The following is a 20,518-nucleotide window of genomic DNA, read 5'->3' on the forward strand; positions in this document are numbered from 1 at the left end:
TCAAATTCTGGACGTTCAGTGAAAACCAGGAATCTTTCTTCTCCCTCCAAAGGCCAGCTGATTGATAGCATACCCTGCATCGGTAATATTGGAGTGCTCTCTGTCCAACTCTGTCAATACAAGACTCTGTAGTCACAATTTTGAATGACTTTAAAGGGCAGATAACCAGGGCATTTCTGTCATGCCTTTAATGTTCCTGAGGCCGAGGGAAACACACAGGCATTTAAAGGAGGCAGGGAAAGCATGGTACTCCCAGCTAAGACCACTCAGAACCAGCCTGGTTCCCTGGGTCTCCACTCCAACTGCGCACCAGAATCATCTGGGAGTTTTTACAACAAATTCACCAAACCACATGAGTCAGAATCTCTGGAGGTGTGGCCTGGCATCCACATTTTCATTTTCCCTAGGTGATTCTAGAACACAGAGACTGCTGAAATCACTGCTAGTGTATTAGCTTATTTCACAAATAACTACGGGACATTTATTAGATGGGAAACACAAAAGTCAGTTTTGTGGGCAATTCAAAGACTGAATAAGATATGGTTCTAAGTCAAGAACTTGGGCGGTGGGGGGTGGGGCTATTCAGAATGATCCAGAACAGTGCTCATGCATGGCAGGAGTCATCTGAGTGAGGTGTTGGGGAAGGAGGGGGCTTTGAGGACGAGGGCAGAGTTGGGGGAAGTCAGGCAGGCTCCATGGAGCAGCCACATTCCAGCTAACAGACCATGTGCCCTCGCCCAGACTTCTATGATACCTCCCACGCTGGTATTTCTGAGCAGCCCAGTCATTCAAAGTTAAATACCGAAGACTGAACCATCTTTTATTTTTTTTTAATTTTTAATTTTTAAAATTTCTTTTCAGTGTACCAGAATCCATTGTTTATGCACCACACCAAGTGCTCCATGAACCATCTTTTAAAACCTTCTTAATGGCATCCCAATGCTTAGAATAAAACCCAAGGCCCTTCCCATGACCTGCAAAGCCCTAGATGATCTGGCTCTTGAGTACCTCCCCGTTCCCAACCCATTCCATTCTCCCTTCTACCAGGCTCCTGCCATCTTTTGCTCCAGGAAATAGCAACCCCCTTCTACCCTTTGCAAATGCTGTCCCCTTTATAGAAATACTCTTTCCTTTGTTTTTTCTTTTCTTTTCTTTCTTTTTTTTTTTTAATGATTGTCTCTTGTCCACCATTCAGATTTCAGTTTGCATGTCAAACTCCATAGAAAAAAACTTGGGTGATCGTTTTTCTGCAGAAACTTCTCTCACCATGTTATTTCTTTCACTGAACTTTGTCCCTTGCAAAACAGGTTCATTTCAAACCTGGATAAAATACTCAAAATTTGCTTCTCTGGAATATTTGAAAAGAATAAAACCCAAATTGCTATCATGACTATCGAGTCCTAAAACATGTAAGAGGTAGATAAATCCCCACGTGGATCTCGCAAGCTCCCTCCTACCAGTTTGTGAGGTAGGATCCTAGAAATTGACATAATAACAAGTGACATTTTCCCCAGCAATTAAAGTTTTTTTTTTTAAGATTTTATTTATTTTACAGAAAGAGAGAGAGGGAATGTGCACAAATGTGCGAGTTGGGGGAGGGACAGAGGGAGAGAGAGAATCCCAAGCAGACTCCCCACTGAGCACAGAGTCCATCATGGAGCTTGGTCTAGATCATGACCTAAGCTGAAATCAATAGTCTGATGCTTAACCGACCCAGCCTTTTAGGTGCCCTCTGGCAATTAAATTTCTTGAAGACCTTTTAAAAATACAGTTTCTGATTTTTTCTCTTGTACTTGACCACAGGTCTGTGACAGAGGCAGCATTACTGTTATCATCACTGTATTTACAGACAAGCAAACTGAGGCATGGAAAGCACAGACTTGTCAAAGTAATACTGTTCATAAATGAGAAAACTGCAACTTGCAAAATGAGCTTAGGGTTCACTGCTCTTTTTACTGCAGCTTTTTGCTGCAATGTCAAATGCCACGTTTTATTGCGTGTGGGAAGCTCATTAAATAAGGGCTAACTGAATTTTTTGTTCTAATAATGATACTGCTTTTGTGATTTTGACAATATCATGAACTGTTATTCCCTTAATATTTCCCTTTATATAAACTTGTTTTTTCACTGAAGTTAATGAGGAACAGAGCATATTAAAGCCATAAATAGATACATGGCTCTGCCTACATTAAAAAGGAAATAATATAAAAAATACAATTAATACATAAATGCTACGAATTTCAAATTAGAGAGTTGTCAGCGGAAAGTCTGGCATATGAGGTCCACTTGAAGGTAAAGTGGTGATAAGCAAGTGTGGACAGGTGCTAAAGCCAATCAGATGTTCCCTAGATATAATTATAAAACTTACCTGGGAATGGCTTCTCTAAGAGCACTGCGTCATAGGCATTGGGACTCACTGAGTAAGGCATGTCTTGGAGCTATCCAGGTTTAATATCGCTTTTTCATTTATCCCGTTACCCACTGTTTTCTGTTGGTATCAGAGGAAAACAGTAGCATGGGGCCAACCAAACCCAGGTCCTTTTGCTACCAACTCTGATAAAAAAAAAGTGTGGTTCTCATAGGGCATGCCTCCTCATTAGTCTTCGTTTAGACTTCATTTACCTCTCGGCTATAGTTAAGAAGCAGTGATGGGAATTACCCATGTCATTACCATCATTATTCAGGTGGTAAAGTATCTTTCCCTCATGAACTAATGACATAAAAAAGGTCTTTTGAAGAAAAAAGAGGGCCCTCCATGAAAGACTGTTCAAATACAAAATAAGAACCCTTAGCTATAGCCAAAGGGTAGAGACCACCAGCCTTGCTTCTGCCCAATCAGAAAATTCTATTTAACTGGAAACCAACAAGCCAGCCAACCTGGTCTTATGGTAAGTCTGGAATTGGTGGAGGAAGGGACAAAGACTGATAAGGAAAGAAAGACAGAAATGCAAGTTACTCGCATATTACGCAAACCAGCAGAAGGTACCTGGTCTGCCAGTGATTAACGGGCTGATCTTCCATTTCAAGGTCTAATGGTTGAAAGACTTTTTAAGGAGTTACAGCTTTTCCCTGCAATCTCATTATTCACACAGCATCACTTGTCAGTCTTTTGAAATAGGAAAATCAATTTTGCTTAAGATAAAAAATATCTAGTTTCAGTCTTAAAATATTATTTTATTTATTTTTTAAAGATTTATTTATTTATTTATTTGACAGACAGAGATCACAAGTAGGCAGAGAGGCAGGCAGAGAGAGAGGAGGAAGCAGGCTCCCCGCTGAGCAGAGAGCCCGATGCGGGGCTCGATCCCAGGACCCTGAGATCATGACCTGAGCCGAAGGCAGAGGCTTTAACCCACTGAGCCACCCAGGTGCCCCAAAATATTATTTTAAAAGAAACAAATAATCATCATATAAACAAAATTATTCCTCATTACCAATATCCTCTACCATTTCATTTTTCCTAGGTATTTTCGTATATTCACCAACACTTGCACACACATTTCTTCTTTTTTATTTTTTTTAATTTTTAAAATTTTAAAACATTTTTAAATTAATATATAATGTATTATTAGCCCCAGGGGTACAGGTCTGTGACTCACCAGGTTTACACTTCACAGCACTCACCATAGCACATACCTTCCCCAGTGCACACACACATTTCTTATTAAAGAAATTAAATTCCAACTGAATCATCTCACATTTTTATGTGATCATTTCTATTTTTTTAAAAAAGGGTGCTGAAGAACAAACCGTATCTACAATATAGCTTGATATTGAGGCTAGGTAGTTAAAATGCAGAGCTTACCACAACTTGATACCTAAAATACCTTAAAACTTCATCACGTTTATTCCTACCATGACCTTATGGTTAGGTCAAAGTTGGTGTTTCGTGGTATGCTTTAGCTCTCTGCTCTGCTGGGGTCCAATGGCCAGACATGTGGATTTCAACAAAACTGTTGGTGAGAAACAATTTGGAGCAAGGAATAAAAGTGATGTCCACACAGAATTTTATCAGGGCGGCTCTTTGTCAGAGGTGGCTGACATGAAGGAAAAAAAGAGAGAGAAAAGGAGAAATCCTCTGAAATGTGGTTCCAGAAGTAAAAGCAAAATTGAGCACACCTCCTGGATGCTGACATGGTAAAGAACTGAGCTCACAGACCAACGTGAGAAATGATTACCTGGAACTGGTTTCCTTAATGCTCTTCCAAAACTCTAATATATGATAATTCTAGGTGGATTTCACAGTACCTACGGAGAAATGAATATCAGGTCTGAGGCTGCATCCGCAGTATTACCTGGTGAGACAGCAGAATGTTTACAAAGCTGAGAAGCAAGGATATAGAGATTGTTCCCTCAAATATTTTCAGAACGAGGGAACGTCATCACTGCTAGAGTTAGTGGGAAATGGAGCATGGCGCGCTCTACACAGCGTTGATCATTGACTTCCCAGAGTGTGTTCCCATTTAGGACAGGGTAAATGTTCAGACTCCACAGGCTCCAACCAGACCAATTCATGAAATGGCCAAGCTGGTCTTTGGGGCCCAATTCCTCTCCTCCTTATCTAAGGTCCTGAGGGCTCTCTGGTCAGATTCCTGACAGGACCCAAACAGGCCTGAAAGGGTATTCTTGAATCCGCCTGCTTCTAGGAAGGCATTTTTCATCCAAATAAACACCATCACAGCAAAAACAGTTACATTCAGTCTTGAGAACCAAGCCCTGGGGAAGAAGGTAGGATGGCCTTTAACAGTCCCTGCTCTACTAACCCTAAAGGGGAAGACAGGGGAGAATCATTGCACAAGGGCTGTGAGGTTTGTTCTTAAAGGCAGACTCCCTTAGTCTACAGTAGGGAAAATCACAAATAAAGTTTCCACACAGATTTCTTATTTGGTATCATCAATTCCAGGGCCTGTATCTTATATCACATTCTCCCCTCGAACTGGAGAAGGAAAGGGAGGACCAAGAGATCGAAAGCCCATGAAATTTTTCCAGGGGGATACTGAAAAAGGGACTATCTGTATGTGAAACTTCTTGCACAGAAATTTAGAGAGATCCTTCAGGAGAAGGAGGGGAATAAGAACATCCCACATCAAGCATTCCTTAAGAAGGACGCTTAAAAGCCCAAGTATGAAGGTGGAGCACTATATGGAGAGTATTAACAGCTTACACATCAATAGAGCCAGCGACCACCGCCCCCCCCCCACCACCCTGCACCAACTTTGCAGAAAGTTCTAATGGGTTTCCAATGTTTGCAAATTAACAACAAGGAAACGGTATTACTTTTGGAACATGCAACTTCAATGTCACATGTTAATATGACATCTAATTGGTATTTCTAAAATGTCATTCTTTCTAATTTTAAGCTTCTTTGCCTGGTTCTTTCTTTCTTTCTTTTTTTTAAATTGTAAAACATGTAGTTTTTATTTTTTATTATTTTTTTATTTTATTTTATTGTTATTATTTTTAAAGATTTTATTTATTTATTTAACAGAGAGAGAGAGAGAGAGATCACAAGTAGGCAGAGAGACAGGCAGAGAGAGAGGGGAAGCGGGCTCCCTGCTGAGCAGAGAGCCCGATGTGGGACTCGATCCCAGAACCCTGAGATCATGCTGAAGGCAGAGGCTTAACCCACTGAGCCACCCAGGTGCCCTATTTTTTAATTTTTTTTACAGGCTATTCTACTTTTCAAGTCAATGACTATGAGGGGTTCAGGTGCACCACAGGTCGTCTTGGGCTGTTATATCTTTAGCTGGGAACCAGAAAGCTTAATCACCAGAGGGTTTGTGCTCCCCACTGCAAGACCAACAGTGTCCCCATCACGTTCCATGCTGTCTTGTGTATTATACATCGACATACAAAGTGCTGGTTTATGTACGCACGTACACACGAAGGAGGGAACAAACGAATAGCTCCTCAACGGAAGGAAGAACAGCTCCTAAGCCCGCCGGAAATCACGGATCAAACAAAAATTTATTTCAGGTTCAAGTGTTCAGTTTCACGGTCAAACCACAGTTGTAAGGGATTTGAACTATCTTCTTACTAGAAAAGAAGAGTATTCTGAAAACTAGGGAGAGTGGAGAAAATGGCAAAAACCAAGAACTTAGAGAAATATCAGGACACTAGAAGGAGATAAATTTTGGGTTAGAACTTCTTAGGAAATCTCGTTTCCTGCAATCCTTATTCTAGCAGCATCTCTTGTAAGCAATTCTGTCTGCTTCAGCCTCCCTGAAAACACAATTTTGGGCTTGAGATTCAGCAATCCAAGATTTCCCATTGTGCATGATTTTTTAGCTTCCTGAGACTTTTCTCCACGGACTTGAGGAGAAAATCAATTTGCATGCATTTTGGGTAAAGGGTAAACATACAATGAATTATAAACCCCGGCTGGTGTTAGCTACTGCAACTTCACACCTTATACAGAGAGGGTGTAACACATCTGACTGACGTGGTGTAACTGCCAAACAAGCGAACAGGCCCAAGCTAAGGACACCGAGGCTTAGAGTGGTGAGAGCCATGGTGGCTACTGAGGAGATTAAATCCAGTCCCAAACCCTGTAACATGCAGCGCAATAACAGAAGGGGTTAACTGTAGTCACAGAGTCTTATTCTGTCCTTACTTCCTCAGTTCTGGAAACAGATGTAAACATCATTTTTGATCTATTCTTAGGGGAGATTTACAAACAGAGGATCTAAAGACAAAGGCATCAAAGCAGCAGTACCTGACTCAAGAACGAATTAAATTACTCCACAAGAAGCTCAAGGGCTGGGGATAAAAACTTGAAAAAGGGATTTTTTTAATATTATGCTTTCCTTGCTGTTTTCCATTCTATCCAGGCCAAGGAGCGACTCTCTGCAGAGAAATGTCGTACTTGGTAGAAATTCACTATGTATTTTGTCTGGAAGGGTGGCTAAAGAGCCAGAGCCTTCCTGAGCTCAAATAGCCCTAACAGTGAGAAGACAGCGAGTCATTTCTGCAGCCTCTGCTTCCTTGTCCCTCATGTGGGGGGAAGGAGGCCTGGTGCGACACTCCCTGGCACTATGCACCCACTGGTGAGCATATAATCTATGAGTAGTCAGTCTAAGAGAACCACGGGAGGGTGTTAAGAGGATGGGGATTGCCTTCGGTGTGAGAAGACTACTCCCTCCAAAAGGAGAATTTTTCCTGCCTTGAAGGAGGCAGAGCAGCAGAGAATTCTCTAATGGACTGGGTACTAAACATGTAATATCACTAGGTTTCTGGAAAAATCGAAGCTGTTATTACTTAGAAAACACAGGCTGTCAGATATAATTATGACTATCAGTCAAGCAAAGATAGACCTTACCTGTTCTCTCTGGTTTCCTTCTTCGCCTCCACCACTACTTAATCCTTTCAGTAATACATGTTAGGTGACTGAACATCTAAAAAAAGTGAATGATGTCATTAAGAACATGCCACCTTCACTCATCACTGTGTTAAATGGAGGAATAAAACCTAGGGACGTGTTCTGGGCAGAATGAATGTCATTTACATGAGTGAAAAGGATCTATAATTAAAATTAACTGAATTTATTTTGGTACACTCTAGGCAGTATCTCCTAATGCTAAACATGTGATATTCTACGGCCCGGGAATCCTACTTCTGCATCTACATAACAGAAATGAGTGGTGCTGTGTCCATCCTTCTGCCTGAAGCAACCCCAAATGGACAAACTATGTGGAACAATGAAGGAAAGGAACCCTTGAGAGACAGGAAATGAATGAGGCGAGTCCTATGATCACCCAAGTTTATTTGCTGCTTTGAGAGTTTCTTCCAGGCTGTGGTGCAAGGAGGAGCCTAGGCAGAGACTGGTGTGTGAGTTGAAGAGACAGAGCAGAGAGCCTGGGGAGACCCAGGGGTCATTATCCTCACATCAGAGTCATGAAGAAGAGAAAACTACACGCAGAAAGAATGCTGGAGATCGACAGATATTCACCCGTGAACAGCTTAGCTGCATGTTTCTCACCACAGGTGTGTGAGGAAATTACCTGAGGCCAAAGAAAGAACCACGTAAACGAATAGAGGAAAGAGTACCCCAAGCTCAAATAGGCTTTGGGAAGAGTTTCCATCAGGCAGACTAGAAAACTGATCTTAAAAAGCAAAAATAACCCTGAGGGGAAAAAGAGAACAAAGCTGTGGAAAACTTTTATTACCTATTCACAAGACTTGTTATTTGACTAAACAAGACACTGTAGCACTGGTGTCAAGATGGGCACACAGGTCAGTGGAACGGTCCAGAAAATGACCTGCATATATATGGGAAATTGGTATTCAAAGAAAGTGCAAAGGCGAGGCACTGGGGACAGGGTAGTTTTTTCAACAGATGATACTGGAACAACCGGACATCTGCCTGCTAAAAAATGGAACTTCAGTTCCTACTTTGTACCATATACAAAAATTACGTTAAAATGGATCAGAGACCTACATGTGAAAGCCTAAAACTATGATAACTTTTAGAAAAAAACACAGAGGAAAATCTTTGTGACCTTGGGCGAGGCAAGGCTTCTTAGATTTGGCACTAAAAGTACGATTCACAAAAGAAGAAAATAAAACTTCTGCCCTTCAGGAGGATGAAGAGACAACGCACAAACTGGGAGAAAAAATCTGCAAATCTCTGATAAAGGACTTCTATTGTTATCACTTTATACTTTAAAAACTCTTGAAACTCAATAAAAAGAAAACAACCTAGTTTTAAAAAAATGTGTAGAAGATTTGAACAAATACTTCATAAAGAAGATGTGGATGGGAAAAAAGGCACAGGAAAAGATGCTCAACATTATTAGTCATCGGGGAAATGGGACACTGAAACCATTATGAGGTTCCAGGACACGCCTCTTAGAATGGCTAAAATGGAAAAGACTGACCCCACCATGTGTTTGCTCGTGCACAGTCACAGCAGCTTCATCTGTAATAGGCAAAAACTGGAAACAACCTAAAGGTCCATCTCAACATAATTATGCCAAGTGAAGCACAGACCAGAAAAGAGTATACACACTGTATATGCTTCCATTTGTATAACATTTTAGGAGATTCAAACTCATGTCTAGGATAGAAAGCAAATGCATGGATACACGCAGACATGGAGTATGGGAATGTTGGGGGCCAGAGAGAGATTACAAAGGGATACGAGGGAACTTTTGGGGATGATAGGTTTGTCTTTTCGATTGTGATAATTTCATGGAGATATATATATATGTAAAAACTCACCAACTGTACCATTCAGATACGTAGTTTCCTGCATGTTAATTATACCTCAAGAAAATAAAGCTGTTAAAAATTTCACAAACTGATCTATAGCAGTCGTGGTCAAAATAGAGATTGCCTTTGATAGAGGTAGATAGGACCCTCCTGGGATGTTGGAAAAGTTCTATGTGTCGATATGGATGATGAGGACATAGGTTTTTCTCTATATAAAAAACTCACTGAATCATACACTTAAGATTTCTATGACTTACAATGTATAAGTTACACCTTAACAAAATGTAAACTGGTAACAATGATGATGATGATGATGATGATGATGATGACAAGAGGGTTTAAGAATTGGTACCCATTTGAAGTCACCAGCCCTGATAGGCATGTCTCAGCACCTGGCCCAGTCAGTTCATTGCAAGGCTACTGTTGGTAACAGAATCACAGCACCCAGTATATTCTCTACACAGAAAGAATGTGCAAAGTTGGAAGTTATCTTCATCTGTTTTGGCTACTATAATGGAGTACCACATACAGGAGGGCATATAAATACCGGAAATTTACTTTTCATGGTTCTGGAGGTTGGGGAGTCTAAGATCACGGTGCCAGCAGAGTTAGTGTCTGGTGAGATCCCACTTTCTGCTTCACAGCTGTCTTCTCACTGTGTCCACATGGAAGAAGGGGCAAAGGAGCTTTCTGAGGTCTTTTTTTTTTTTTTTTTAAATAAAAGAGCACTCATTCAGGAGGCCTCCACACTCATGATCTAATCATCTCTCAAAGGCTCTACCTCCTGATACCATCACACTGGGGTTTAGGATTTCAACGTACGAATTTTGGGCAGCCACAAACATTTAGTCCATAACAGAAGTGAATTTATTCACTGCAATTCTGACACTGGCTTTTATAAAAATCTACCTTGGTATTTGAAAAGCATATCCTACTTATAAAATTCTCCCATTGGGTTCACGGTCCTCTCCCTGCCTGTCTTTTCTGGGAACACTCCAGTTATCCCTCCTCTGGGATGAAGCTTTCTATCTTCATCTTTTCAGACTTCTTTCATTCTTCCCAAGAACATGCTTAACGTTTTCCTTTCCCATGAGAATTCTCTGTTGACAAGGCCAGTCCTCCAACCCTACCCATTCTTTTGAAACGTGTGGCAGTGAGAGGAAAGTTATGTGTGCTTAACTCATCATTTCCCTGTGCCCTTCCTGTGCTCCAGCAACTGCCCCATAAACATGAAAATGCCTAATGGTAAAACCCAATGGCTTTGTCCTCTGGGCACAGAAGTTTCGTTGGGCACAGCAGTTAATGGCAAAACTCAGAGGTGGAAAAGAGCTTGACATGTTCAAGGGAGAGAAAGAAGACCAAGGAAAGGAAAGAATGAGTAAGTTCATGGAGGAGAGCAAGTATGAGCTCACAAAGGTCCCAGTGTCCAAGGTTAGGTAACCATGAGGGAGCGGTGCAGCAGGATCTTGATTACATTTGAAAAATGTTGGCCAACTGCTATGGGCAAAGAGGGCATGCAGGAGTGTGTGGGAAGGCAGGGAAATCACAGGGGAGCATCTACTGCAGGAGTCCGGGAGAGGCAACGGTGGTTAGACTGATGGTGGTCAGGGATACATGGAAAAGGGGAAGTCTGTCCTACTCTCCATAGCTGTTGACCTTCCTCCCAGAGGGCATCCTCAAGGTCAGTCACCAAGGCCCAGTCAGCTTCACACCCTAAGGTCTGGTGTACTGTAGGCCATTGTCCATCAAACAACATGCTTGTACGTGTGTCAGAATAAAGATATTTGTATTTATCGTATGTGCAATCTCAACTACCAGATTATCAGTAATCTGAGAATAAGAGATTATGTCTACCTCAGGGCACCTGGCAGGGTGCCCTACCCAGGGTCCTACCTCAAATATGCATCACATGAAATATCTCCATTCTCATCAGGAATGATCAAGGACTTGCCATATGTACTGATGAGTGTGGTTAGCAATATCTCACCCACCCTACTCGCTTTACGGCCATGTCTGTTTTTCTTTCTGTCCGGGGTCAGACTGTAGATTCTGACATGTGGTAAAGAGCCACTTGGCGTGCAGGGAGCCAGCGCCTCTGTGCCTCCCGCTGCAGAGGCCGAGGGGAATGCACTGGTGTGCACCTCGTTAGGATTTACGGACAGCCGAGGAATCATTTCTGAAATAAAGGATGGCACTTGTGTTAAATGATTCCTTCTGAAGAAAAATCCCTGGGGATCTTTCAACAGCACCCCTTGATGAAGATTCAGGACAAAAGGAGCGAAACACCTGACCCTGGGATGCTGAATGAGTGGAGATAGGCTTGGCTTTCTCTACCGATTCCCACTGGCAATTTCCCCATAAACTGGAGCATAATGGGAGGGCAAACTGTCTTTTTTTTTTTTTTTTAAGATTTTATTTGTTTATTTGACAGAGATCACAAGTAGGCAGAGAGACAGGCAGAGGGGCGGGGTGGTGGTGGGGGAAGCAGGCTCCCTGCCGAGCAGAGAGCCGGATGTGGGGCTCGATCCCAGGACTCTGGGATCATGACCTGAGCCGAAGGCAGAGGCTTAACCTATTGAGCCACCCAGGCGCCCCTGGAGGGCAAACTGTCTTAAGGAGATGAGGCACAACTAACTATGGATACGTTAGCTCTTCTCAAAACTCAGCTGGCCATGTTGGCAGGCCTCCACCTGCTTGCCCCATGGTATCTTGCCTCTCCTTTAGACTTGGAGCCTAGACCAGAGGCTCTTCTGAGCAGGCCAGTGTGAGTCAGAGAGCAGTCACCATACTGGGCCAAAGAGAGGAGCTGCTGCTCTCAGCCAACGTTGACTGTGGTCACTAAAATCTATTCCCGTGCAGCTCAGGGACAGAGCTGAGCGCTTACCCCACCTTCTGGTGTACACCCTATGGAGTATACTTTCTCAGTTTTACTGAATGTCACTGTGTGCCCTCCACTGTGGGAGTAAAGAAGGTATTATATTTTCTTTAACAGCAAGAGCAAGCATTATAGATAGCCACGGTTTACGTTAGGCAGAGAATACATTATAGCAGAATCATGCAAGTTAGTAAGTGGACCTACTAACTGAATTCTCAAGCCCTTTGTGTGAGATTGAGCTGGTACCCAAACTTCAGAACTTCAGTCTATTCTGACTTTAATTTGGGGCAGAAATCACCAATATTGCATTGCAAGGTAACTTAAACTAGCTTTAAAACTAAACTTAGCACTTACAACCAGGGGGGGAAAAATGTAAATTCCTTAGACCAACGAATTACTAAAACTTCTAACTTCATTGGCACATTCAAAAGCAACGTTTTGCTTCAATGTATAAGTTAAAGCTGTTTGCGATGTTACACCAGTCTGACATAACTAAAGCTCCCTTAACGGATTCTACACGTATGGTTTGCACTTCTGCCCCTGCAGTCAGTACAGAATTGGGCAATACAGAGTTACAGAGTTGGAAGATGTCTCAAGAGGTCTACTCTCCACCATGTCTTGAGCATGCTACCTTCTCAGCTACTTTATACAGATTCTTTTCCCAACCTCTTTTTAGCTTCATAATAATAATTTATAACTCACCAGAATAAAGAGCTTCGTGATGAGAAACTCCTTTGAGGTTATGATTAAAGCCATTTGCATTTCATATTCTTGCAAGTCATTTAATTGGTCTACAGTTTTCCCCTAGTTAAAACCTTTCCACTCCCTTCAGCCTACCCAGATGGGTCCTCTTTTTCAATGACCACCTCCACGGACCCAGCTGAGTTCTTCATGTTCCCTTTAGGACAAAGAGCTAGATCTAAATAGAACACTTTGAAAAGGAGAACACAATGCAAGAAGTTCCCATTCAGCATTGGACTATCTGGATTCCTATTTGGGCATGCCAGTATTTTCGAAACCTGTGGTGCTACACGCTATGGTCATCTACTGTGAGTACTTAGGAAGCCACTGGCCAAATTCTTGAAGAGATTAAACTTTTAACTGACATTCTAAGCTTATATTTTTTCCACAAGCCACACCAATATTTTGCCTACTTATTATGTTCTTTTTTGCCACTATTTCCATATGGCAGGTATATAAGCCCCTTTTGAGCACCTTGACTGGGAGAAGCTATTTCCCGTTCTCACTAAAGAATTGTACACTGTTGATCACCTTCTGCAGCCCCTACTCCTAATCAAAGTACAGTGAAGTATCTAGCAGCATTCCTTGTGTGCAGTGAGCATCAATATTTTCTGTTGCATGAATGTTGTGAATATCCAGGAAGGGGGCGGTAGAAGGTGGGAGGATGCCACTGGAAATAAAATGATACAAAATGAAAGGCTTTGCACGAAGTCTATCAAACAGCGTAGGTGTATTTGGCAGTTTGCCACAGTTTGAAGAATTGCCATGGAGAGGATGAGTGTGTGCTGGAGGTCTTGCTCTGTCAAGACTGTGTATCAGGAATGTGCCAGATGATGATGTGAAGGGTCCAGAGGTCCCCCGAAGCCTCACAGTGTGGCATCCAGCTGAATATTTACTACCTGCAGAAGCAAATGATAAAAGATCTCATCTTCAGTGGGTGGGCCGCTGTACTGTGCAGCTGCTTTCCAGCCAAGGCTCACTGCTGGGTGGGGCCCAGCGGGTTTGTAATGAGGATGGGTCACATTTCACAAATGTTAATATCGCTAACTCCGAGACACGGATAGCTTTCCATAACCTAAGTTCTAGTCTGCTCGAGTCTCGCTGCCAAGGACCATGGACTCAAAAGAAGCACCTTGCCCACAGGAGGCTGTAACGTCCTAAAAACCTGCCTCTCTGGAACAGAGAGGTAATACAGGTCTTTTTTTTTTTTTTTTTTAAAGATTTTATTTATTTATTTGACAGACAGAGATCACAAGTAGGCAGAGAGGCAGGCAGAGAGAGAGGAGAAAGCAGGCTCTCCACGGAGCAGAGAGCCCGACGTGGGGCTCGATCCCAGGACCCTGGGATCATGACCCGAGCCGAAGGCAGATGCTTTAACCCACTGAGCCACCCAGGCGCCCCAGAGAGGTAATACAGGTCTTGTACCTGCTACCTCTTCCTCATCCCACTAATGGCTAAAGGAAGCCAACTTCCTGATCATCCTTAGAGAGGACTTCTTAGATCAGGTACAAATTCGTACCAGTTTTTTTCCCACCAGACTCCACAGGCCAAGATCCCCATGGCCAACAGATCCATTCCTTAATGAGACTTTGCTGAGCCTTCAGTTGACCTTAGCATCAAGGGAAGCTGGCACCTGTGTGAAGGAGGAAATCTCTCTGGGAACTAGCAATATTAGATAAACAGAGAAGCTAAACTATGCCAAGATTCCCATAAAGATTCACTTCTTCGAACTCAAATTTTAGTCTATCAACAAAACCATAGATTCCGGGACCTCTTTGCTGCTGTGATGTTTTATGTGTGGTCACTGGTCATATACGATACTGAGCACGCGCATTTTGGAGTTCCAAGATACTTGTACAGCACACATCACACAAGCCGTCACAAAACTAGACTGGCAAAATGGTGCCAATTCTAAGCCGACTCTGAGGAAGTGACTAACACACAACACAAAGGCCACTTTAGGGTCTGACATTATTACAAGGACAGAATTAATGTTTCTTTCCTATGTGTTTCCTCTGCTAAGAAGGTCAATGACATCACCGAGAGTTCTACGTGAGAAGCCAGAGTCCACCCCAGATATATCACAAACGTTGCCCTCCTGACGCCAAGCCATCATCTGTAGATCCTCAAATGGCTCTGGGTACAAGTCCCTCCCATCGCTGTCAATCATCTTGTCACATGTAGAAGATGTTAACCTGATGGGTAGAAGCACTCGGAAGCCCTGAGACTTCAAGTCTAAATTATAAACTTATTTTTAGAAAAATAAATGTTTGATTCCTTAAGTAATTTATAATGCAATGGATCATAAGTGTCCCTGGGTGCTGGATGCCTGGCTGGTCCCCACCTAGCCAATCTAACTTTATACCCCATCCTTCCCAGACTGACTCCACCAAAGACTTGGCATCCCAAAGTACCAGGGCCTTGCACATGTCCTAGCCTGACTGGCTGCAGGCCTCTGATCCCTGATACTGCTCAGCCTGGGATGCCTTCACAACTGCCTCCTGCAGATCTGAATTGTGCCCATCCTTCACAGGCCAATTCCAGACCCTTCCTCTGCCACAAGAATTTCCTTGGCTGTCTAGCCCACGTTCCCACCCTTTTCTCAAGAGTTCTATGGTATTTCTCTCTAACACTCATTTTAGGACTCTGTTATACTGAATCTAATTCAGGAACACAAAGGAAATATGCTGTTTACAAGCCAATGATCACTCCTAAACTGCAAGGGTTTTTTGTGTTTGTTTAGTTTAATAGGTTAAACCTTTTTTTTGTACCTATTTTAGCATTCTCCTCCATTTGCTTGGGAAGATTTTTTTTCCCCACAGGAAGTGCGAAGGGAGCTTCAGCCAAACTTGTGATGAATTATCAAATATTCTAAATTCAGAACGCCCTCAGATGTATTCCCTGATGATATTATAGCAGACTCTTGTGGTTTATTAATTAATTTTTTGGCACTCCAGGCAAAATAGGACGTAGTTCCTGCTTCTCAAGGGTTTTCAGGTTACTTAGATGGAAAAAGAAAAAAAAAGCAAGTGAGAAATGGTAATTATATTTTAGTGCAAAGGGAGGGTTCAACAGGCCCAAAGAGGCAGGCCAGTTTTCAGGAGAGGCAAATTCTAAAGGGAGAGTTGAAGAAAGAGAAGAAACAGGATCCCTCAGAGAGGAGGAGGACTACATCCTGAGGACAGTCACTCTCTCAAGTACAAGAATAAAAGGTGAAAAAGCCATGTTTCCACCAGTCGCAGGTACATATTGCATGGAGCACTGGGTGTTGTACATAAATAATGAATCTTGGAACACTGCATCAAAAACTAATGATGTATTTTATGGTGACTAACATAACGCAAGAAAAAAAGAAAAGAAAAGAAAAAGCCATGTTTCCAGAGGGGAGAGAGCATAGATGGAAACAGCCACAGTGTGACTGGTTTGAGAGTCTAATGACATGAACAAATCCTTTTGAGGACGCAAGGAAAACTGGCTGTCCAGTGGCCTGCACCGAGCAGGGTGCGCATGCCAGTTTTCCTTGCATCCTCAAAAGGAGGAGAGAAGGAGTGAGCATTTTACCAAGGACAAGGTGGGGGGTGGGTTTCCCCTCTCTTTTTCACAAATTGCCATTGCTTAAGATGTAAAATTCCCATTTGCAGTGTGTGTGTGTGTGTGTGTGTGTGTGTGTGTCTAGCAGGCTCCAGGCTGCATACCAATGCCAGCGGGGATGAGAGGATTAGTTACTCAGATTCTGGTGTCCAGTGATTATGATTTATGTTATACTGGAATTCATTATACTCCTGGCTTCCATTTCTGGTTCAGAGAAAGGCAAATCAAAAGAGGATCGTCAAAAGTCCTTGCCCTTCCACCCACAGGTACATACCACACTGTGCCACAGTCTCTATCCCATCCACGTCATCTTGGCCGCCATGCTTGAAAGGCTTTGGAGAAAAACAGCCGGAACCCAAATTATTTCCTAATGTAAACAAGCTTTGTTCATCAAAATGTAAACCAAGCAGAAAGCTAGTAGAGTCCATGCACTGTCATGGGTGGAAGGTCATCTTAATTGAAAAAGTAAAGCTAATTAAATGGCTATTTTTCTGATATGAGAAAAAAAAGTTGTTTGCTGAGACAACAAAGTAAAAGGAAGCTTATGTGAGAATACATAATGTGTTTCTTGCTGGAGCCTTAAAAAGGTCCCTTTCAAAGAACCATAGCTCAACCTGCCATTTCCTGAGAGGGAGGAAATGCTCCTTCCTGACACCTGTCAGGACATGCTCATTAAAATGGTTCTCCGGCAGAGGCCGACGTTCCTGGTATTGAATCACCCTGTAGCTCCTTACTTGCTCTATCGTGGAACACAACAGCGTCATGCACGCCTGACATGGCCTAGAAACTAAGCCATGACCTCTGTGGAGAAGGCTGCTCTGCGTGGGGAAGGAACCTGTGTCCATTAGCCCTGGAAAGGAGCTTGCTGAATCACAGCGCTGACTGAGAGAAGGAAGCTTCAGAAAGAGCGGCAGCAAGCCTGGGACTGGAGTCAGGGAGCTCTGGCTCTTGCGCCCACTCTGCCTATCTGTCTGTGCTTCTGACCCAGGCCTTTTACTGTTTAGGTCTCCATTTCATCATTTCTAGGAGGAAGCTGGACCAGAAGAAAGTCACGAGTCCCAGTTTTCACATTCTACCGTTCTGCGTGTGACATGAACGTATGCTACGCATTACGATGTCTAGATGTCTCTAATAACAAACCCAGAAAACCATTATGTTGATAAAAATAGTAAGGTCTGTCTTTCCAAATAAAAGATACCTATTCACTTTAAAATGTTGAAGCCAGGCGCCTGGGTGGCTCAGTGGGTTAAGCCTCTGCCTTCAGCTCAGGTCATGATCCCAGGGTTCTGGGATGGAGCCCCGCGTCGGGCTGTCTGCTCAGCGGGGAGCCTGCTTCCCTTCCTCTCTCTCTGCCTGCCTCTCTGCCTACTTGTGATCTCTGTCTGTCAAATAAATAAATAAAATCTTAAAAAAAATTATAAAATGTCGAACCCACAAAGGCTATCTTTAACTTCTTCTTCCCAGTCATTGTCCTCGACTCTTCTATGATTCTGAATCCAAAAGACTGTCACAGCCCCGCTGACAGGGGACTGCAGGGCTGATGAACGGTTGGGGCGAGGAGTGGCAAGGGGAGGTCTCTTGGCAGGAAGAGAGCTTCAAGATAGAAGAAAACCATTCTTTTGGGAGTGGCAAAATGTTATGCTCATAACTTTCCTAAATTCCCCTGGAGGGAATCATAGCTGAATATGAGATGTTTATGTAAATTTTGTTTTGCTTAAGAATTTAAACTGCCAACACTTGGATCATAAAGCAGTGTGACTATTCTATTCTTCTGGAAAAATCTGAAGGCACAGATAACATCCATTCAACAAATACTTATTGCACACACAATGAAGGAAAAATGATGTACAAGGGGTGAGGGTGGAGGGAAGGGAGATGAGCTGAGGGTGGAAATAAGGACAAAGGGAGTCAAGTAGAGCCCTACTCTTCAGGAAGTTCTCATTTTAGTATAGAAACGACAAGTCCATAAGTGCTAAAATGCAAGGTAGGATATGATAAATGCCACAACGCATATTTCTTACCAGCAGGAGGCGTCTCATTAGGCGGCTGGAGGAGGCAAGGAACACATACTCAGTAGAGTAGGGAAGTCGGGTGAAAGGTGGGTTTTCGGGGGACTCCAGATGGCTTCCTTCTGAAAAGTGCCAGCTGAGCTCTAGCTGGAAGGATGGGTAGGACTTATGAGGATCAAAGCAAGAAGCCGATCTGATTTATGCCTCAAACCACCCACTGCGCTTCAGAAGAAACTAAAAAGACGAGCCCTTACTGACGGGGATGGGCCAGTTTACGAGTCCAGCAATAAGACCACCCAGAGAGCAGCTGATTTCTTTCAGATTACCTTGACCTGGGATGAATCTCAAGACAACCCATTTCCTGGCCAAGAATCTTGGATACTACTCTATGCTTAAACTCAATGTTTAGGAAGTAATTTTGTTAAATACATATTTATATTCAAAAGCATAACTCCCAGCTTCCTGGTCTTGTTTCCTGGCCTCAACACAAGGCACTATTATTTTCTTGAAGAGGAAATTATTCCAGTGCCCCTGCCCAGGCTCCACTGACTCCTGTTTGCCCTCAGTTTTCTTCCTCTTCTTGAAAGGACACCCACAGTTATAATTCACACTGGTTCGGGACAGCACGTAGGGTTTGATGGAGAAGCAGTTAAGGATGTGGGAACTGTGGGAACATGGTTTCTGAGTGAGAACACTTAAAATCTCACTTCCCTTGAGATCTGCCATCCATTTACAATTCAGCTGCAGGGCGAGGTTCATCTCATTTTAAAATGTAAGTCAAGAGCCTGAAATTGGTAATTGGGCATTTAATTGGGTATGTGAAGGCACTTACTGGATTTTGAACAACTTCAACAGGTAATGTTTAAGAACATTAAAAATTATAGCAATGATGAACCAGATGCAAATGGAAAGTGAATGAGTTTTGGCACTATAATTTAACACATCGCTGACTAGTGTTTTGAGCTGAACATGTTGAGCTTGGTTGGTTTTCTTCAATTTTCTTATATGCCAGGGATTATAAAAATATTTTACTTTTTAGGCTTGGCTCCCCCTCTCGCAAAACTCTACCTTAAGAGTGTTTGATTCAATTCAGTACATATATATTTGGCATAATACGTAATCCATGTTGCTGGAGCCTAGAGGGAATGCCAACAAGCCTGAGCAATACACACATGATGTAGTTAAACAGCAGAGAGCATATGAGAACCTGGCCACTCACTGGGGCACCTAGACAGTTAGCTGGATGTCTGTCAATTGAACAGAATGGCTTTTTTACTGTGATCTATAACCACAGACCTCAAAGTCATTTATAATGACTGCCTGTGCCTGCTGACTCCTCATTCTTCTCTCAATTTCATTTTACTTCTTCTACTTTCAATAGATAATAACATTCACATGATTCAAAAGTAATACAGTGAGACATCTCACTCCCACCTGTCACCTTCCTTCCCACCAGCTCTGCCCATTTCCCTGAATCAAATTTGGTATTTGCTCTCTCTTCTGGAGGTGGCTTGAGATCTGCCTGAACAGACTTATGTGAGCCCTATAAATTGGTAAGGGAACCATCATGCCTATGCCCATTCTTCCTGAAAGGAAACTGCAAGCAAGGAAGGATGACAGAAGTACCCGTTTCCTAAACTTCTCACTATGCCCACTTTGGTCAGAACCACCACAGGCCTCAGCGTTATTCAATGAGTAAATACAAGAAAGGCTCCTGCGAGTCCGTAAAGAAGTAAAAGAATGTGAACGCTAAAAAAAGAGAAAATGAACAATAAAAAACTAGTGGCCAAGCAAATTATGCCCTGGGAGAGCCATCTCACTGAAGTAGGTTAGAAAATAACCTCTTTGGAAAAAAAAGGAGGGAAATTTCCATATATTCAGTCCATCGTGCCTAAGAAATAATTAGTAATAAAATGTTACAGGGAAAATAATATGTAAGATTGTTTTCATTAGGGCCGTTGTTATCTTCTGTACGGCCTTTATGCGAAACGTGAATAGAAGTCTTCCTTCTTCGAAGGGGAGGAGAGGGGCGGGAGGACGATGGTGCAGTAAGAGTGAGGTGCTCTGCATCCTAATGCTTTTCCTGTAATCC

At 42.7% G+C, this 20,518-nt stretch overlaps 1 protein-coding gene across 5 annotated transcripts in view; it reads right to left on the reverse strand.

The window, feature by feature from the left end:
* The window catches only part of STXBP6 (syntaxin binding protein 6), a 256,274-nt gene that overhangs the window by 59,615 nt on the left and 176,141 nt on the right, over positions 1 to 20,518 (reverse strand). The window contains exon 3 of one of the 5 annotated variants that reach the window (XM_080807493.1): positions 18,439 to 18,573. The exons of the other annotated variants lie outside the window; for them this stretch is intronic. The gene's annotated coding sequence lies outside the window, so the exon portion shown is untranslated. The remainder of the gene's footprint in view (positions 1 to 18,438; positions 18,574 to 20,518) is intronic. 5 annotated transcript variants of the gene reach the window in all.

Source organism: Martes martes (genome assembly GCF_963455335.1).
Source record: "Martes martes genome assembly, chromosome: 7".
Lineage (NCBI taxonomy): Eukaryota > Metazoa > Chordata > Mammalia > Carnivora > Mustelidae > Martes > Martes martes.